Below are 5,251 nucleotides of genomic sequence, written 5' to 3'. Positions count from 1 at the left end.
TCAAGCCCTATTTCCAAGCTCACACAGTGATCGTCCTAAAGGACAAACCCTTAAGGCGAGCAATGAGTAATCTTGAAACTGCTGGACGACTGGTGTTATGGTCAATTGAATTGAGTGAGTTCGACATATAATATTGCCCCCGCACTGCCATTAAGGGACAGACGGTCGCCGACTTCATTACAAAGTTCACCAACGTAGAAGGACAGGGGTAGAAGAGGTCCTACAATGGAGCATCCACACAATTGGATCCTCTAATAAGCAAGCAAGTAGAGCTAGTGTGATACTCCATAGCCTGGAAGGGGATAAGATCAAATGCATGGTCCGTCTGGATTTCCTTACGACCAATAATGAGGCAGAGTATGAAACATTAGTAGCAGGACTAGACCTCGCCAAGGCTGCGGGAGCTGAAAATCTGGTCCTCTACTATGATTCCCAAGTGGTGATAAGTCAGGTTAATAGAGAATATGATTGTAGGAATGAACGGATGAAGAAGTACCTAGAATAGGTGAAGGACCGGATCAACAATCTGAGCAAAGTTCATTCAAATCCCAAGGGAGGAGAATGAGCATGCCGACTGACTCGCTAAAGTTGTGTCAGCAGAACATATGGTCATCCCAAGTCAGATATTGTCCTTTATTTAGATTTCACCACTAATAGATAGCATCAGTGTGCAAGAGGTAGGATCCGAGAACCATTGGACAACACCAATAGCCTCTTACCTAAAAGAGGGCGTGCTGCCAAAAAGGAAGGAGGCTGCCAGAAAATTGAAGGTCCAAGCTGCCCGCTTCGTTCTGATCAAAGATGTTCTTTACAAAAGAGGGTTCTCTCGACCATACCTAAGGTGTCTCGGCCCTGAAGAAGTAGACTATGTTATGAGAGAAGTTCACGAGGGAATTTGCGGGAACCACTTGGGATTGCACTCGTTAATATATAAGCTAATTAGGGCAGGATACTATTAGCCAACCATGCAGAAGGATGCCCATGCATATGTCAAGGCTTGCGACAAATGTCAGAGATTTGGCAACCTTATCAGGCAAGCAACAGAGGAGCTTACCCCTATGATGGCCCCATGGCCGTTTGCTCAATGGGGCTTAGATATCATGGGTCTATTCCCAATAGCAGTTAGGCAGCTAAAATTCCTAGTGGTTGGTATTGACTACTTCACCAAATGGGTGGAAGCGGAAGCCTTAGCCATTATTACAGAAGAGAATATACGAAGTTTCATATGAAAGAACATCATATGCAAATATGGCATACCCAGAGTACTCGTCTCAGACAATGGGAAGCAGTTTGACAACGACGCATTTAGAGACTTTTGCTTGGAGCTAGGGATCATAAACCACTACTCATCGCCTGCCCACTCGCAAGCCAATGGATAGGTTGAAGTTACGAACCGCTCCTTGCTTAAAATCATCAAGACTCGGCTTGAGGGGGCAAAGGGCATATGGTCGCATAAACTACCAAGCATTTTATAGGCATACAGGACCATAGTGAGGACACCTATAAAAGAGACACCATTTCGACTAACATACAGAAGTAAGGCAGTCATCTTAGCAAAAGTAGGGCTCACGAGCTACCGGGTGGGAAACCATGACGATGGCAAAAATGACGAAGCGATGCGCCTGCAGCTTAATTTGGTGGATGAAGTCAGAGCAACAGTGGAACAAAGACAAGCACGGTATCAGAATCTTATGGCGAAGCACTACAACTCCAAGGTCAGATAGAGGGATTTCCAGGTTGGAGATCTCGTCCTGAGGAAGGTAATGGGATCCACAAAAGACGCAACCTAAGGGAAGCTAGGACCTATCTGGGAAGGCCCATACAGAATTGCGTCATGGTATAAAAAGGGAACCTACCACCTAGGGACGTTGGACGGACAAAGACTGCATCACCCATGGAACACAGAGCACCTGAAAAAATACTACCAGTAGGTTACTTGCAGCTGATGAGCAACGACACTCCTCATTTCTAGTCTATATTTTTATAGTTTATTTTTTATTATCTACAGTTCCTTTTAAGCCCAACGGCAAGTTTCTTTATTATTTTTCAAGGACAATTTTCTACCTGCATTTATCACATAATAATAAGAGGAGGATTATTCAGATTCATATCGTATTTATCTATTTCTACATACTCTACAAGTGGACGGGTCTAGGACAAAGTGGACGGATCTATTATTAAAATAGATTAATTTATTATAAAGTTCATCATGTGGACGGTGCATTCATTTAAAGCTTTAAATCCATAAAGTGGAAGATTTCATCCCAGTAGGATGAAAATATTATCGAGTCCATAAAGTGGAGGGGTTTATTATAAGTTCATAAAGTGGACAGGGTCTATTGTTAAATAGACTTTTATTAGTCCATAAAGTGGACGGGGTCTATTGTGAAATAGACTTTTATTAGTCCATAAAGTGGACGGGTCTATTATTAAGTAGATGAATTTATGAGTCCATAGAGTGGATGGGTCTATTGTTAAATAGACTTTTATTACAAAGTCCATAAAGTGGACTGGACCTTTATTAAATAGAAGAATTTATAAAATGGACAGGTCTGCTATTAAAAGAGACAAATTTGTTATAAAATCTATAATGTGAATGGATCAAACTAGTCATTGAATAGTATACAATGGACGAACTTAAAAAGGCTCGTTGAAATTTAATTGTCCCTAAAATGGACGGATTCAAAAGAACGGATCCATTCTAATCAGTTAACAATAAACAAAATAATTGACAAGCATATAAGTAGACGGACAGAAAGAGTAAACAATTCAAAATTACTTAAAAACCTGAAAAGTGTCTACAAATGTTAGATAAGTTAAAAAGATTGTTCCCTAAATAATTACAATTCAAAAAAAAAAAAAAAAGACTACTGATGAGGGGGGCTGTTTTCAACATTCTCTTAAACAACATTCTCGGGCTGACGGGCATCACCCTCGACAGACTGGGTATGGCCTTGAACAGGAACTAACTCATTGTCGTCTAGAACTGCATTATCAGCAAATAGATCCTCCGTACTCTCGGAGGTGACAGGTTGAGCGGTAGTTTGGGCTTGAGCATCAATGTTGAATTGAGAAAAATTGAGGTCAGGATAAGCTTTCTTGGCCTGATGAAGAGCGTCATCAAAGCCATCCGCATAGGAGATCCCAAGCTCCTCCAAAAGGGCGTTAGAGTCGCGATACTCATGGATCACTACCTTCTTTGCCTAACGAAATTAGTCCTTGGCATCCTTAATCTCTTTCTCTTTATCCTCTAAGACCTTTCTCAGCATCTCTACGTGCTGCTCATGTTCCTTCCTAGCCTTTTCTGAGTAATTAAACTTTTTCTCCACGCCAACCTTCTAAGCCTTAAGAGCGTTCAACTCGTCCTCCGTCTCATTGGCCTTCACCCTTACATGGTCCAACGTTGTCTCATGGTTTAGGCACCATCCCATAAGCGCCTTCATCATCACCATCGCTTGAAAACAGAGGTGGTTAGTAACATGGTAAGTGCATGGATAGGAAGAGAAAGGACATAACCTACCTGAGCAATACAAAAGAGCCCCGTCTCCCCTATGGCTTCCGTTGCGTGGTTGCCTAAGTCCTCATAGTCGTCAGGCGAAATAATGGACAAAAGCTTCTGCAGGGCATATTTGGAATCCTCATGGAGTAGGACAGATGACTTCTCGGGGACAGTGGACAAGCCCTTCATCAAGCCTTTACCCATTCCATGCCCGACAGGGGTAACCGTCTTCTTGGCTTCAGCCTTTAACCCCACGACGGGCTCTAAGCCAATTTTAGGTTTTTTGGGTAGATGGTCTTGCTTCTTCGGCACCTTTCTTTTTGTGGACGGGTTGGATGAACCTGTCCCCTTGGAGGGCTGACCACTACCACCCTGCTTTTGCAAAGCAGCCTACTGTTTAATGTAGGCTCTCCTCTTGACATCATCCATTTCTGCAAGAAGCCAGATGGATATTTTAGAATTAAAAAAAAAAAAAAAAAAGGTGTGGATGACGAACTTACATTGGCAAACTTGAACGTCGTAATGATGGGCGGCTGGAGTTGGCTTTGGTTTGTCACAATACTAGTGGATTGTATCTAAGGTGACCAACTTGGACCACGTCCTCTCTTCTAGCTTGGATTTACTGAAAATCTTCCCCAAAAACTCCACTGCTCAAGTGAGACTTGTGGACGGTCCTGAACTATACAAGAAGATAGTTAGAGTGACACGTTAAATAAAAATTGGACCAAATATAGACGGATACATACCAGACGGTGGCAATATGCCCCTTGTTGTATCGACGGGCATGTATTCAGTGTCACCAAGACGACACATCCATTCATCACCTTCCATGAAAAAATAGTGACTTTTCCAGTTTCGGTTGGAGTTGGAGGTCTCACACACAAGCCTCAACAAAGGGCTTCTAGGCATAAAGCTATACATACCCTTTGACTGGGCCATCTCATCAGGACGGTAACAATGTAGGAATTCCTGCACTGTCAACCTCCTGGCACAATTGGACATTGCCCCGTACAAAACCTCCATGCCTAGGAAGACCCTCAAGGCATTTGGGGAAATGTGGTTGACGGACAAACCTAAGTATTGGATGAGTTAACGGTGGAGTGAGCTTTAGGGGAATCTGAGCCCTACCTTCAGCATTTGCTCGTAAACCCCGACACTTTCAACATCATCATAGTAGTTCTCCGACTTGTAAGGTAGACAGAGAGGTATGTTGTCAGGTATTTGGTACTTATCCCTAATTGTTTTGAAGTGAAATTGTTTGATCGAGGAATTAAAATCATTAACCGTCCATATGGGGAGCATGATAAACTCTTTGAGTTCATTAGGACCTATGACGGATTGGATTAGGGGCTCAGCATCGACCAGACCATCACTAGAATCCACCACCAGTCTATCTGTCTCCAAGCCCTCATCTCTTGGGGAAGGAGAAGTGGCTGACAAACTCCTCTCTTCACTTGGACTATCAGAGTCTTTGTGACCTAACGGGTACACTTCATCGTGGCCCGCTTTGTCGCGGACAAACGACTGATTACTCGACACACTAGACATCTGTCACCTTCATGTGACGGTAAACCCTAAGACATTGACGGGTCTATAATGGATGACGGCAGTACGAAGTCCAGAAAATAAAAATTCTTTAAGTGAAGGGAGACAAGTACTTACTGAGTAAAGGATGAAAAGTAAAAGGGTGTTGATGATGGATGCACCAGCTGGATGGTACGCTTGTCTGGCAAGGATGACGGTTGTGCTCTG

Source organism: Quercus suber, unplaced genomic scaffold (assembly GCF_002906115.3).
Source record: "Quercus suber isolate HL8 unplaced genomic scaffold, Cork oak 2.0 scaffold_160, whole genome shotgun sequence".
NCBI lineage: Eukaryota > Viridiplantae > Streptophyta > Magnoliopsida > Fagales > Fagaceae > Quercus > Quercus suber.
The sequence above is the reverse complement of the archived record's forward strand: the minus strand, read 5'-3'. Positions refer to the sequence as shown.